Source organism: Cupressus sempervirens, chromosome 4 (genome assembly GCF_028749045.1).
Source record: "Cupressus sempervirens isolate cs-2001-9-10 chromosome 4, ASM2874904v1, whole genome shotgun sequence".
Classification (NCBI taxonomy): Eukaryota; Viridiplantae; Streptophyta; class Pinopsida; order Cupressales; family Cupressaceae; genus Cupressus; species Cupressus sempervirens.
The window spans coordinates 651,605,091-651,622,552 of NC_143121.1; positions in this window are offsets into that span (position 1 = coordinate 651,605,091).

Sequence of the window (17,462 nt, forward strand, 5' to 3'; positions counted from 1 at the left end):
ATATTATTTGCATACCAATCTTGTTTTATTTCTCACAACTTCACCTTGTCTATTCATCTTATTTCTAAACACCCATTTAGTTCCTATAATATTTGTGTCTTTAGCTCTAGGAACCAATTCTCATGTCTTATTCTTCTCAATCTGATCTAATTCTTCCCTCTTTGCTTTAATCCAATGATCATCCTTCCATGCCTCATTTGCATGTTTTGGTTCAACTTGAGAAATCAAACACAATTTGTCATGTACTATGTTTCTTGTCATCACTCCTTTGTCTTTACTTCCAATCATCTGATTGTCAGGGTGGTTCTTTGTCAAATTCCTTTTTGGTGAGGGATTTTCTATTTACAATCTCACTTCTTCTCTTTGTTCTTCTCTTTGTTCAACAACTTGAACATCATTCTCCAAGCCATCATTACTCTCAAAGAAAATTTCAATATTCTCTCTGACAGGTTCTAGATTATCCTCTTCTTCATCACAAATATAATCTAGCATTCTCTCTTTAACTCCAAGCTTTTCATCCACTTTCACATTCACAAACTCAACAATTACCTTAGTTCTATGATTAAAATATCTATAAGCTTTGTTTTTCAATAAATAACCAAGGAACATAGGGTCATCGCTTCTTGCATCAAACTTGCCAATATCATCATCTATCTTTATATAACATTTACTTCCAAAGATTCTAAAATACTTTACTAATGGTGCATGTTCAAACCATAATTCACAAGGAGTCTTGTTTGTACCTTTTCTGATCTGCACTCTGTTCATGGTGTATATTGTTGTGTTGACTGCTTCCCTCCAAAATGTTTTGGATATATCATTCTCAAACATCATTAATGTTAAGTAAAATGGATCAGTTTCTGCAAATATAATTATGTTGTCATTGTTATAAATATTTTCCAAATGAAGATTTAAGGACTCGTAAATATGAGAGGAGACATGTCTCATGAAGAGACGTGTCTCTATTGTTAATCATCATTATTTAGTATATTAATAATATAAATAACCATATGTATAATATATAAATAATCATATATAATATAATACATGCAATATATATATATATATATATATGGTTTACCATCAATAATGAATCTTATGATCATATCAATCTAATGGTAACTGCAAACTTAACACTCCCTCATAGTTTTGACTCATAATGTGGATGGGTTGGATAGCTCTTCTCATATTGATCTCTCATTGGCTGAGGATTCTGTTGTTGTCTTTGATGATTCAAAGGTTGACCCTATGACAATTTTGACTCAAATTGTTGACCCTTCTCCTGCTACTGATTATGCTGATTTGATTGCTCTCCCTTTGGCGGCTTTGAATCATAATGTTGATGTTGTCCCTTTTTCTATTTTTGACTCTGTCCAAAACATTGTTGCTAGTGCTTCTCCTGCTGCAAGGGTTTTGGGAGTTAGTGGGGATTGACAAAAGGTTGTTGGGAAGGTGGAGGATGGTTGGACATCAGTTAAAGGAAAAATAAAGGCAAATCCTCCAAACCTTCATTTGATATGTCTTTACGTTCTCAAAAGACTTGACCAAAATGTAGATCTTGATGGTATGTGGTTTCTTAGGTTTTTTTCCCTCTTGTGGGGAACTTGGGTGTGTCCCTCTAGTTTGTTGGGTGGTTTTCCACAGTTGTTTTAAGATCCTTATTGTTATATCTTTCTTCTCCCTTTGTACAAGGTTTTGAGTCTTTTCAAAACCTATTTTTACTTAATCAAAACACTTCCTCTTAGTTAGGAAGGATTGATATAGAACATATTATGTTCTTGAGTATACGAAGATATATCATCTTAGTATGATATTCCTAGAATGGCATATTTAAGGATATCAACATAAATCCATCAACACACACACACACAAATTACAAATATTATACATGAAATTGGCTTCAATTCACAATGACGCTAAATTTCTCAACACTTTTTCTTTAGCAAAGAGGGAATTTAAGCAATTTTTATAACTTAAATATAAGTTCAAACACCACCTTAAGTGTAGTCTATAATAAATTTAAGTTATCGTGTTCAGCAAGATCCGACCCGAATAACCATAACAACTTTCATGGTATCCGACAAAATCTGGCCCAAAGAACCATGATAAGGTGGTTATCAAGGTGTCCAGCAAATCGATTCTGAAGAACCATGATAACACTTGCTTCAACACATTTTGGTGTTAGGAGATAGGTCTACTATTGATAATTTTCACCTTTTAATAGTTACCTTCTATTTGTTATCATAACTTTTGGCACTTTGGGACAACAACTTAATATAGTTTGTTATGATAACAGGTCTAGCTATTGATAAGATCATCACCCTTCAATAGCTCCCCTCTAAATATATACTTCAATGAAAAATCATCACCTTTCATGACATAATCACAAAAACATCATGTAGTAACTCACATGATATCCACTATGAACCAAGTATGAGGGTGGACCCACCATAGCTGCTACTAGAGGGTGGAACAAGGGTTTTCACCTCAAACTTCCCTCTCATAAAGGAGAGAAAATTACAAAGAATTTATCTTACAACTTCTCCTCATAGAGAAGATACAATCCACAAAAGGATTACATCTCAAAATTTTCCCTTTGAACATTGATCTTGGGAAGTCAGGTCCTCTAGTTACTTCCTCATAAACACTCTTCACCCAAGGATGCCTGTCGAACTCATTCGGAATCAATTTTTTGATTTTCTGGTGATAAGTCATCACTTCCTTATGATATACATAGGAGTAGGCCCATCAATGTCATGCAGTCATCCACATGTATTTCTAGACTCCCAATATCAATCTTCTAAGCTCCTGTGTTGCCTTAGAAGAAGTGTCATACTCCCTCTTAATGTAAAAAGATCTCATAATTTCAATCATCAAAGATGTTAGCTTCAAGAGCCTCACTTCATCCATCTTGATCATCGAGGTCTTTGGAGCTACTATCATTAGATTGAGTCTGCACAATATTTGGTAGCATGTGTAAAGTACCAACCTTCTTTTCCTATAAGAACATCCTCAAACATAAAGGAAAAGATCAAGGCAAACAACCCTTATAGTATGTATAGAGAGACCATAATGAGTGGATAAATTTAAAAATAAGAAAACTTATCTGCACATGAGTGTCCATAGACATTTGAGAATGGAATATCTCCTTTCAAGTGGGACTAAAACATTGGTTACAATTAATCCCCCAACAATGTAAAATTTCCACTCTTATATTTCAATTACAATCAACTCTAATAAGACAATCGCACATGAGAGATATCAACCTTTAATAATTTTATTTGAGGAGAGCCAATATCATATCTTTGTACTAATAGTATAGATTTTCTCCCCTTGCGAATTCACACAATTTGATGCCAATATAATCAAACTCCACTTAAGACTACTATTGTATCTTGTAACATAAGTTATACTAGTTTGTACTAATTTAGCTATAATTATTTTAGCAATAATCTCCACCAAGTATGCCAACAACTAACATATAATAAACTTCAGAACTTATATTAGCTTAGCTCAATGTATGAAAACCCGCAATATTTATCAATCAAGGTAGATAAGGTCACACTTTTAGTATTGTCAACTTCGATATCTCCTTTTCAACTTTTCGCTATAGTCATGCATGATCCCTTTGATTTCATATACCTTTTGAGTATAACACCAAACACTTATTTGTCCATAACCATCTCCAATAGAAGCTATGATGATAATAAGAAATGAAAGTTTCTCATTCATATAAATGAAATATAGCTCCCAAATCTTCAGCATCAATTTTTATGCCTCACAATAATACAGTGAGGGGCAAAAAGCTATAGTTGTAGTACATACAAAAGATGCAACAAAAGAAACGTGTTTTGTATTCTTTCACGTAGCAGAAAACATTCTTCCTTTGAGTGTGTTAAAAAATGGCTTCTCTCATGTGATCAAATCATTTTCATTGGATCTTCCTCTAATCGTTGCATTAGACAATGTATATCTTTATGCTAAGAATCTCACTCAATATTGAGTATGATTTTGAGTAGTAGGTGAGGCATAATACACTGGGATTTATTTGGTTATTTATGTATGGGAATAGAGTCTAATATAGTTGCTTCCTCTGATGATCATCAAATGATACGGTGATATTCAGGCTCCCTTTGAATCTTAATCTCCCTCTTCCTACAATAACAATCTCAGAGGAAAACATCAAGGCACATAACTCTTATAGAGCGTAAAAATAAGAGAGAGAATACTATAATACTCAAAGATCCTAATAATAATTAGGAATAAACATATATTAGTAATAATCATAATGGTGTAATATTATTCCTTAAGAATAATATAATTACTCTCTATTCAAGATGACATTCTTATTCAATGTATATAATAAGACTATTGGAAACTCCTAATAATAATTATTCAACCTGTTCATCCTTACTTTAATTGGAGCTCACCGTGCACATAATAATTATACTAATATCTTAAACATACAAATAAATTAAAACAACTCAAAAAGTGTTTCTCATACCTTATAGGATCAAAAGGTGCTTCTCATACCTTATAGGGTCGGTAGGTGCCAAATCTCTTTGCTCTTTAAGGCCTCAATATTCAGTATGTTCTTATTTATTACATAATATCACTATTGATTGGATGGCACCTTTCATCAAGGTTTATATTACAAGGTTGTTGATTGATCAAGGCTCATTTCCTTTCCTTATTGAGTACGTGGGGTGATAGTTTGACGTACCTTGTATAATGGTAGTCTTCTCCACAATGTCTTAGATGGTCAACATCCCTTTGTCACTACGGATCTTCTTTATTAATCACATAGAATGCCAACAAGGAAATTGCACTTTTCAATTTGTACAATCTCTTCAAATGGGTACCCACCTTGTAAATTCTTTTGTTAACTTTTGCCAAGGTTATATTGCATGCCACAATCATTCCTACTTGCACTGTCTTCTTCACATAGCTCGCGACATAAGGTGATTGGATGGCTTTTATTTTCATGTTCTTTGACCTTCGATTACAAAGTGGGCATAAGCTTTCCTTCCTATTTGTGTAGGTAGAATTCAAATACTAATATCCTTTTGCTTGAAAGTTGTTTAAATTGTATTGCAAAATCGAGGTAATCAGTATCAAACATTATTTGAGGTCGTCAAACTACATCATCGAACAGTACCCAATGTAGTCATCTATTCAAGAAATGAATCGACGCTTTGAATACTTTTGATCTCTTCTTGGGCTACCCAAACCAAATGAAAAGAACTAAGGCTCGGAATCTTTGTGATCTCTTTTGTAGATATGCAGACCAAATGTTGAAAAGCATTTGCACTGGAGGTCTGAATATGACCACAACAAATAGAGATATGACTCTTGTAGATATTCTTGCTCCACTTCTTGGGGCCAAGTGAAATCTAGGAATACATAAACAACTTGCAATTTGAGCAAGAAGACGAGGGAGATAAGAGGGGTATGATGCAGGTTCATATTTATGTGCCTCGTGTTTGGTTTTCTTCAGTTTATCATTGTTGTACTGTCATTACAATGAATCATAATATGATAAGGATAATGATCAATCTCTTCAAACTACCTAATTTTTAGGTGGATTTCCAAGTTTGTCCAATGAGATCTCGTAATGATGATTCAACGAAAGAGTCTCTAATCTTTCATCTGAAATAAATTTGAACATTGCTCTGCTATGTGAGCTCTTCCTCATATATGTCAGATGTATATCGTAATGCTTAAGGTGAGACTAGATTGTTGTTACTAATTTGATTATTCTTAACCTCGTGCAATTTGTCATCAATCCCTAGTGTTAAAGATTCAACATTCAATGATTTCCATAGTTCCTATGGGTTGATTCCATTGCAGGTATTTTGTCTGTCCATCATATAAATCTTCCCTCCATATATGTTTATATCCTTCCCTGCATATATCTCTCTTGTGTCTTGCTTATCAACTAGTCTTCTATCTAGCGTGTGTTGCCCTTTTAATTGTTCTAAAGTCCACATACTATTCTCCTCCATTGGAATTCTAGTGTTTTGCGTCATTTTTTATTTACATCCTTTATTCCTTATCTTACATTTGTAACTAGGCTTTGATACCATGTTAAGTAACATTGATCAGTTTTTGCAAATGTAATTATATTGCCATTGTTATAGATATAATGCAGATTTGTGGACTCATAAACATGAGAGGAGGAGACATGTCTCTATAGTTAATCATCATTAGTTAGTATATTAATAATATAAATAACCATATGTATAATATGTAACTACAAACTTAACAATTGCTCTTGCTACTTCTGCTACAGACATGCTCCTTCTTTATGTAATCTAATTTTGCTCAGGAGTCTTCTTGGGTGTTGATAGTTGTCTTTTAATGCCATTTTCTTCACAAAAGATGTTAAACTCTCCACCTCTATCTGATCTTAAACGTTTTTTCTTTATACCATATTCATTCTCAACTCTATTCTTGAACAACTTGAACTTTTCAAATACCTCAAACTTTTCTTTAAGAAATGCTACCCACATCATTTCAACGAAATCATCAAAAAAAAATCATAAAGTACCTTTCACCATAGAATCCTCTTGTTCTGGTAGAATCACTCACATCTATATGAACAATTTCCAATTTTGTTGTGGAAGTGAACTTCTTGCTGAGAAAAGAAACCTTCTTCTACTTAGCCATAATAAATTCTTTGCAAACAATATTAGTAGGCTTCATGATTCTAGGTAAATCTTTGACTGCAAATGTAGTGCTAGCCTTCACAATATTATCAAAGTCTACGTGACAAAACCTACAATGCCATAGCCAACTGTTATCCACTTCTGCAACCACAAAAATCATTTCAGTGTGGTTTAATTGAAACACATTACCTCTGGATCTTGTACCTGTTCCAATCAATTTTCCATCTTTATCCTTGATAATGCAAGTCTTCTCTGTAAATTGCAACTAATTACCTTTATCAACCAACTGTCAAACACTCAACGGGTTATATTTTAATCCATCAATAAAATAAACATCATCAATGTTAGTCTTTCCATCAAGAGTAATAGATCCTATTCCTATGATGTGACAAGCTGCATTGTTACCAACTCTAATGATTCCTCCATCATGATTTATAAACTTAACAAACTTATTCATATCTCCAATCATATGATGTGGACATCCAGAATATATAATCCAATCAGGTTTCTTTTCAACTTGTGAAGCTAGGGCTTTTTCTTCTCTAATTTATTTTTCAAGATTTTCTTCTTTTATAGCCACAAATCCTAATCCGTCATCACTTCACTTTGAACTGTTTGCTAGAACTCATCATCTTCATTTGCATACAAATAATCTCTAGGTCTTCTAGGCTTGAAATTCTTCTTATATTTTTTCTCTCGTTTATGACACTTAGAAGCATAATGACCAAATTCATTGCAAGTCCAACATTTAAAAATTTTCTTACCATCTAGTTCTCTTCTTACAAGTAGAGAAACTCCTCCTTTAATTCTTATATCCTTAGATATGGATCTATTGCTACTTGCATAGTCTCCATTGGTGCTTGCACTTCTTGATAAAGAAGGGTGAATACTTAATGCACTAAAGGTTGTTTCCACTGTGGACAATTCTCCAAATTTCTTTAAGCTCACTTCTGTTGCTTCCAATCTTCCAAGTAAAGTTTTTTTGGTAAACTTCTTAGTGCAAGGTACCACTTGATCAATCATCTATGTTGTTTGTCTGAATGGTGGTATTAATATCGTCAAGATCTTCCATATAATCTCATCTTTATCTTTAGATCCTTCACAAGACTTAATTCTTGCAACAATGTCAAATATTCTACTAACATAGCTTCTCACAGATTCATCTTCCATCATTTTAGCATCTTGAAACAAACATATCCAATTCAATAGTCTGACTCTTTTAGCATGCTTACAACCTTCAACATTAAATTCTAAGGCTATCCAAATTTTATGAGATGTCTCTAAAGATTTTACCTAGTTGAATTCGTTATCAAGAAAAGCTGAGAATAATGCTTCTCAGGCAAGATTATTACACATAAACAGATCTCTTTTAGCTTCACTACATTGCTCAACTTTGCTTTCTTCCACAATCATCTTTTCATTCTTTATCATTAGCCAATATCTTGGACCTAGACGTAGCAAATGAGTCTTCATCTTTTCCTTCTAGCTGTCATAGTTAACTCCATCAAATTTAGGAATTTCTTTTTTGAAGTGACCCACCATTGATCTCCCAAAGTTGTTAAAGTTGATATCTAACACTGAAAGGGGAAGTATTCATAATCTAGTTGTTGCACCCAAGAAGAAGACCCAAGACAAATCTCCAAAGAATTTGGTAATGGATTACTCAAATCAATTTCAACACAAATTCAAGCAAACAAAATAACCTTTTTTATCTCAACTTTCTTCTCCTCGTGAGCCTGTGCCAGTGCCTTCTCGAGCCTCCTTGTAAGCCCGAGCCCTAGCCCTGTTCCTGCCATATGTTGTGGGTCGTGCCAAGGCTTGCTCGTGAGCTGTGTGCAGTGGTGCCAGTGTCGTGTACTGCAGGGCCATTCTTTTCCATTCTTGCAAGTGTTGCACCATTACATTTTTCATTGCAGAGTACCGGGTGCAAGAGCCATTTGCCCCACATAGACCTACACATTTCCATTGCACCAAATCACTTTGTACAGGAGAATTGTAGGGTCTTATTCTTGGAGCAGTGGAATTTGCAAGTCAAGTTGCTAGAATAGCATTGGAATTTCGCCTGGTTTTATTGCTTGATTTTTGTAGCATTTTAGTTCATTGCAAAGAACCCACAACACCCACTAGAATCTTGAAACCATTGGTCAGTCATTATTACAAGTTGTAGTTGAACTATTTGCCTGAATGTACCTACTAGATTCTTGAAACCATTGGTCAGTTGTTATTACAAATTGTAGTTGAATTATTTTCCTGAATGTCTTAGCAACGTATGGCATGGTTAGCATGAGAACTATTTGTCATAATGCCTAAAATTAACCGTTGCTACTGAATCTTATCATGATTGCACAGGAAGTGTTTGACAGAATATCAAACCTTTATCTGTATTGATTTTAGGTAGATTTAAACACAGAATGGCAGACCTTGGTTTGTCTACTTTGAACTCTTAACCTGACCCAATCACTGTCCAACAACTACTTGACTGCATGAAGAAAATAGAGAGTGACAATGCAGCCCTGAAGGACATTGTTGTTGACGCATCTTTGCTCTCTCTTAAGCTTTGTGATAGGGTGGTCAATTTAGAAGCCGACAACATCATATTGAGGAATTAGATTGGGAACCTGACGACAGAACTCACAAATCTCAAACAATCAACTCAATTGAATATCAAACATTTCGCAAATACCTTCATCTCCGAAACAGCAATGCTGAAATCCAATATTGAGGCAGTTATAGAACAACTTGTTGGACTAGATAAATTCAAGGATCAGCATACCGAAATGGTTGTGGAAACGGAACAGAAGGTGAAATCATGGGCTTCACTTTGCATCAATACTGATACTACTACTCTGAGACTGAGCATAGACAAGATTGTTCAAGGTAAGATTGATGACGAGAAAGTGCGGCGGGCACGTGAGCTCAAATTGCGCGTTCGCGGTCTTTCACCCACTTCTGACCCTGCTGCTACTGGGCATGCCTTTCTCTTTGAGCAACTTGGCATCTTGGACATCACCTTGGATAGATGCTGGTTTGGTACGGGGGGCATCCTTTTCATCAGATTCTTCTCTTTTTCGGATAGGCTCCGTGCCCTTAGAGCAAAGAGAAAGTTGTTCTCTCCCCCCTCAAAAATTTATCTGAATGAAGATCTTACTAAGGCACAAGTTGCAGAACTTAAACAAACTCGGGGTATTGTGGCAGAGGCTAGACGTGCTAGAAAATGGGTTGTTATTCAGAATCTTAAGGTAGTGGTTCGTGATTCTCCTCCTGTTGGTTGGGTAGAGAGGATAACCTCCAAATTGGCGTGACGGTTTGGACAACAGTCTGACAAGAAGAGATCTTATTCTCTTCTCGTCAACTGTTGGAATAGTAATGGCTCTTTATGGTCATTACCTAGTCTTTTTTAGGATGTGGTGGGGTCTTTAGATATTTTGGTCGTTACTAAGACTCACTAGAGCCCTATGTGTCCTCTTCTAGGTTATCATGGTTATCAGTGGTTGTTAGTGTGTAGAAATGAGGTTTGGACATCTGGTGGGGTCCGTGGGTTTGGGGGTGTTGCTTGCTTGGTTCGAGATGATATTTCCAGGGTTACGTCGGTTGGTCACTCTGATGCTTTTGCCAGATTTATGTGGGTCTGGATTGCTCAGCGGAAATATAGATAGAGAGATATTTTTATTGTTGTTTGTTATTTTCCTCCAACCTCTTCTCCCTATGCTATTCATGACCCGGAGGATGGCGATCCCTATTTTGACCTTCACGAGAGTATTTTGTAGTTTGAGGCTTTAGGAGATATTGTTATTCTTGGTGATTTCAATGCTTGTACCAAAGATCGTCAGATCCCTTTACATGATCGTGGCTCTAATTTGAACTGCATTTCTGAGTTAGATCTAACTACTATGGGCCTGCAACGCACTTCGGAGGATGTTCTTGGGTCATTCTCTATTTATGGTCGCCACCTCCTCCAGCTTTGTGAGTCTTCTAGGTTGTTGATCCTAAATGGTTTATCCTTCCTTCCTGGATCAAACCTCTTTACTTGCTAGCCGCACTGTGGTGGTGCGAGTGTTGTTGACTATGTCATTTCCTCTCCTCCTTTCATTTCTTCCATTCGCAGTTTCACCATTTCGCATCTTCTGCTAGCCGATCATGCTCTTCTTAGCATTTCTATTTGCGTTTCACCCCATCCTTCCCTGCCCTTGCTTTGCCTGACTAGTACTATCTCCCTTCCTACTCGCTTCCATTACCCTGAGAGTGATGGTGAGCTATTTACTTATCACCTTAAGCGTTTTTTGTCACTAGCTAGTTTTGATGACTCGCTAGCTGTCTCAGAGATGTTTGATTTGCTTGCCTCTGCCATATGGGATTCTGCTCTCCTTTCTATTCCCCATCATTCCCCTCTCTCTCTCATAGCTAACCATCGAAATACCTGTCCTATGAATAAATGGTTTGATGTTGACTGCAAAGCTTTTCATCACTCTGTTTGTGTTGCCTTTGAGGCTCAGTCTCCTGCCTTTACCCATCTGCGTGTTTCTTATCTGCATTTTCTTCGTCATAAGAAACATTCCTTTGCCTCTTTTCAGTGTAGAACCCTTTGCTCCACGCTTATCTAGAATCCCCAGATCTTCTAGCGTACCCTTTTCCCTCGTTGCTCCCCCCCATCCTCCACTCTCGACTATCGTTCTTTGACCTCCCATATCACAACGCTTTATGACATTCCTGGGCAGCCTCCTCTCTACTCCACTCCACCTCTCCACTGCCATTTTTTCACCTATTCTAGCATTATGGAGGCCATCAGATCTTTGAGATGCAGTAGAGCAGCTGATGAAGAGGGTTTTCAGGAAATTTTGAAACTTGGTGCTTCAGTTCTTAGATCTTACCTTCCTACACTCTTTAATAGAGTGGTTTGCATTGGGTTTCCTGATTCCTGGTCTAGACATGTTATTTACCCTATTCACAAATCTGGGCCTATTTCTGATCCAGGAAATTACAGAACTATTATAATTGGTCATACTTTTCCCAAACTTTATGCCATTGCTCTGAACACCATGTTATCCAATGAGCTTGATAGACGAAGATGTAGGGCGAGAGGTCAGGCTGGCTTTCGAGCAAACTACCAGACTATGGATCATGTTTTTACACTGCGGGCTATCATTGAGGAGGCTAGACACCGCTCTCAGAAGGTCTATTGTTGTTTTGTGGACTTTTGTAAGGCTTTTGATTCTGTTCTTAGGTTGGCTTTATTTCAGCGGCTTCAAGAGATTGGGATTTCAGATATGTTACAAACTGCTATTTTAAGATTTATGAGAAGGTTACTAGTAGGCTCAGAACTCCGAAGGGCTTTTCTGATCCGATTCAGAGTACCATTGGCGTGAAGCAGGGTTGTCCTCTCTCCCCTACACTGTTTGGCTTGTATATTGATGAGTTGGAGGATTTCCTTATGAAATCCTCTCAACCAGGAGATGGGTGTTATTTACATCAGGTTCTGATCTCTATTCTCCTCTTTGTTGATGATGTCATTCTCTTGGCCTCTTCTCCCAATAGCTTACAGAGACTCCTTGATAGTCTTGCTTCTTTCTGTACTCAGAGACAGCTTGTGGTCAATTTATCTAAGACATGGGTTATGGTCTTTAACTATTTAAAGACCTCTAATCTCCATTTCTTCTTCTAGGGGAAGGAGGTTGAGATTACTCCCTCTTACATGTATCTTGGTGTGAAGTTCTCAGGACCACGTTTCAGTTTGAGACCTGCTATTCAGTCCCGAGTCAATAAGGGTATGGGCTCCCTGGCTTTGCTGGAGAGACAATGCTTCAGCAATCATTTTCAAGATATTTCATCCAAGTTGTCCCTTTTTGACTCCTTGGTTCGTCTAACAGTCCTCTATGGTTCTATGGTTTGGGGACCTTCTCTTATTGCTTCTGATTGGGCTTCTATTGAGCGGGTCCAGACACTGTTGTTGAGTCGTATCATTAGGTGTCACAGATTCACCCCTCACAGCATTGTTTTAGCGGAGTTTGGTGCTCATCCTCTCAAACCTGCCATTATTTTTGACTTGATTTGGCTTCTTCATCGGCTTCGTGCTTTTATGGAGACAGATGTTGACCGATATAGATACTCCTTTTTGGCATATTGTTCTTCGGTGGAGATTATGAAATCTAACACTTCTGCTAGATCAAGATGCTGGTACATCAAAGCCACCTCTTTGTTGGGTTCGATCGGGATTGAGATTGATCGTCTTCCTCCTTATCAATTTTCGTTGGATGCCCTGGTTCATCTTCTTCCCTCTCGTCAGGAGTTGAATAAGCATGTCAGACAAGATATCTATAAGCAATATATTACCACTACTTGGTCTCATCCCCTGGGTGGTTTGCGACCTAAGATGGCCTTTTATGCTGAGCATTTTCTTGTTATTCAGGATGGTATTGTTGTTCGCCCTGCCTATCTTTACTAGTGTTGGAATCATGCATTACGATTCTCTTTGGGCTCTTTTAGGGTTGGTTCTCATCATCTCAGGGCTCAAACTGATCACCATATGGATCAGGTTGATCGATTATGCCAGTTATGCACTCTGATGGAGGCTGAGACCAAGACTCACTTCATATTTCGTTGTCCTCATTACTATGAGATCAGAGGGAGATTCTATTGCCTTTTTTGAGACTGTTCTTCTCTCTTGATGTTCTTCAGTTATATTGATCAGCGGTGTTTAGCACTTTATCTTCAAGAGGCCACCCATCTTCGAGAGAATACCCTGCAGTCCTTTCATCAAAGACGGACTTCTAATCAGCTCATTACCACCTTTTTCTCTCCCTTGTCTCCTCCGCGGAGTTTGAAAAGGCCTTCCACTACTTCACATTCCAGATCTGTCAGACATTGTACCAGTCTCTACAGGCAGCATCAATCCTATAGGGGTTCTTTATTGCATTCGAAGACTATGGATTGTCCACAAATGTACCTCTCTGTTACGGATTTCTTTGTGACAATGAAGGACCCTTAGTCCTTACCTTGTCTTTCTTTCTTGTTGTTGTTTTGTTTCATTTTCAGTCATCGTTTGGTGCCTTTTCTTGGATGGTTCTTTTGTTTGTATGCTCAGTCCCATAAACCATTTTGGTTTTTCATGGACATTAATAATTTTATCTTATCTTATCTTATCTTATCAAGGACCTAAAGCTTTGATACCAATTGTTAGAAAGTAAATTCCACCAAGATAACTAAGGAGGGGGCGTGAATCAATTATCCAAATATTAAAAAATGTATCAAGCTTATTAATCCTTAAACATGTAAACAATATAATCAACAACCATAACAAGATACTCATACACAATAACACCAGATATGTTAACTAGGGAAACCCTTGATCAAAGGGAAAACCTAGGTGGGGGATGGTACCCACTTTATGATGTACTAATATAAAAGTTCCTTGTTAGATGATGGACTTTATTAAGAGCCAATGAAATGCATTCAGTACATATCAGTCCATGTTAGAAGACTTTGAATCCCTGTTAGGAGTTGTGCCAACCCTATTAAGAGTTGTAAAAGGCAGATGAACCCACTATCCAAATAGCTTCAAGGGCAAGACTACTGAACTCACTATCCAACTTATCTTTGTATTATTCCTAGTAGAATAATAGAAATGTATAGTTCCTTCTCTATCCTCTGACTGGACTTATCCTCTTTTGATCTCAATACTAGATCACTAACTTTGCATCCAATAATCCCTTGGATTGCTTATTCGCATTTACTAAATACTTCACATATCACACTTCAATTTATTATCTCACAAGGAAGAAAATATCCTTCCTTTATACTATATCCTCAAAATAAGTCCTTGAGTCAACCTTGAAGCTTTCCCAATTAATTATAACTGGACCTCATTAAGATTTTACATCTTTTCATAATTACAAATCACTATCAACTCAACTTCTCACACATGCAACCTCAGACCTTGCACAATTGTTGATGTCATTATCAGGTTGTCTATTGTCAATGTCTAACTACGCTCATCATGATTCTATCACTGTTAAGAGATACAAACCAATCATTGGAAACCACTTATCAGGTACTCTGTCTGCTTACTGTCTTCTATAAATCAAGAATATCTTCTGCATGTCTTTGAATTTCTACATGCACACTTCACCACTTCATTAGGACACAATGTATAATACATCCTTGACTACACTTGACCTGATCATCAATCCCCAGTCCATATGACCTTTTTCTTTGTCTATTACTCTACCAGTCTTAATAGAAATAAAGTTATGTTGACATTAATGACAAACACAGTCATGAATGCAACATGTCAATCATGCTAACAATCCCCTCAAGTAGTCTACCAATCCTTAAGATACTTCCTTGAAGGAATACCATCAACATTCATGCTAACATGACCCACAAGCTCAAATGTCATTTTCCCACACTATTAAATCACATCACTACCCTCTAGGGACACCCCACGCCCTACAACTTCTGCTTTATCTTTCTTCACCCTTGAGTTTTCTCTTTTGCAACCAAGAAGCCTTTTCCTAGACAATCCACTAAACATTTCTTGAAGCAAACATAGCCACCAACAACACAACCTAATGGAATAGAAGTCGCCACTCCAAATGCTCACAGGAACAAACATAAGTGGTAGAGAGGAAATCAATGTACCCTATAAGGTGACTTTATTACCATATATCCACAATTTACTAGCCATTTTGATTGCAGAAACCATCTCTATAACTCATTCAATCAATGTATGTTATATATTACATTCCAATAAATATTATAAAATGGGTACTGCTTTGGTCCATTGAAAGGTGGGTTTCAATGGCTAAGATCTCATCATAGCATTGTATCTATAAACAAGATTCTTTAAGATTTTTTCGTTACGTGAATCTCTTTAGATATTGAAAGATGGGTTGGCAATGACCATGATCTCATCATACCGTTGTATCTGTAAATAAGATTTCTTTAAGATTTTCCCATTATGCAAGTAGTAGAGAGATGTTAGAAGTTGATATCCATTCCTTTAATGCGCTTCGATTAAAAGATATCATCACAAAATCAAATATACAGCCTAAAATGATTTTCTGATATCCTATTTGTCAGTGTGAGACAAATTTCGGTTGCAAGCAACCTCATAGGTAAAGCGTGCCAACTATTTAAAAAGGATACAATTTATATCCAATCTAATGGAAGGAAATTATCATAAGACAAACTAAAACCACTGAATAAGAAGGGAGAAATATTAGTCCCAAAATTATAGGGTAAAGTTATATAAAGGTATGTGATGTTAAAGTAATATCATTTAGTAATAAGGGAATGTCACCTTAAGGTAGGTAATATTAAAATAGTATGTTTTATTAATAAGGAAAAGCTATTCAATTAGTTAAGAGCTTATTATTTAATTTCTCTTAGACAATTATTAGTTATTAGTTTCTACAATTATATATGTATTATTGCATTGGAATATTTTATTTCTTTGAAACTAAATTATGTTAAATATAATAAACAATATCTATATTGCAAGGTACTAGTATGATTGATTAAAACCATTCATAGTGCTAATGTGGGAACTACACTCATGTCTATATTAGTGGCTACATGCTAGTATAGAGTATGAGGTTGTCTCTATATGAATAATTAATAAATGGAACCTCATAGTGCTAGTGTAGAAGTGAGATTCCTGTATGAATGGTTATCATGTCAGTGCAAGAGATGAGTAACCCTGTATAAATGGCTAGATGGGAAATGGATAATGGCCAAGCTAATCTAATGATGTCAACATATGCATATGTGATTGGCCTTGGATAGAAGATGTCCCATCCACAAAGAACCTTACCGGTTGCACTTCAGGGAAGACGGCGGAATAACTAAGGGTTAGAAAACCTAATTTGGAGACGCCTTTAAAGTTGGGGCTAAATTAGAGGGTAGAATAGTATGTTTACATTTGTTATTATTATGATTCTAACAGTTGTTTTGCAGGTATTACTTGTCCCAAGGAAACCCTAATAGTGGGGACATCACAACCCTATTCCCAGGATTGATGAATTATTAGATGAGTTGCATGGTGGGGTTTATTTCTCTAAAATAGACCTTCGTTTCGAATACCATCAGTTCAGCATGCAGGAAGGGGATATGGAAAAGACGATTTCCTATTGTCACTATGGGTATTATGAGTTCTTGGTAATGCTATTCAAATTGACAAACACACTAGCTACTTTTTAGTCTTGCATGAATTGTATCTTCAACAAAAAGTTCCGTAAGTTCTTGTTGGTGTTCTTTGATGATATCCTTATTTACTGGAAAGCATGGGAAGAACACTTGAATAATTTGAATGAATTTTTCGAGATCGTGGAGGCTCAATCCTTGTTCGCCAAACAATCTAAGTGTGAATTTGGAATGTCAAAAATATTATACCTAGGACATGTTATCAACAAATATGGAGTAGAAGAAGATTTAGGCTATGCTTGATTAGCCTCTGCTAAGATTTCTCTCCAAGTTGCAAGGTTTCTTTGGGTTGTACAGCTACTACAAGAGGTTTGTAAGAGGTTTTTCTTAGCTCAGCGCACCTTTAACCAATCTAACAAAGAAGGGTGTCTTTTTAGTGGAATGAAAAGGCACAACACACTTTTGACAAGTTAAAAGAAGCGATGAGCACTTGTCTGATTCTTTCTTTACCTGACATCACTCAACCTTTCATAATGGAATGTGATGCACTCAGAGAAGGCATTGGCAACACAAAGATGTAGGAAAGGTACCCTATAGCCTATTAGAGTCAGAAACTTACACAAGTGGAACACCTATAATCCACCTATGATAAAGAGA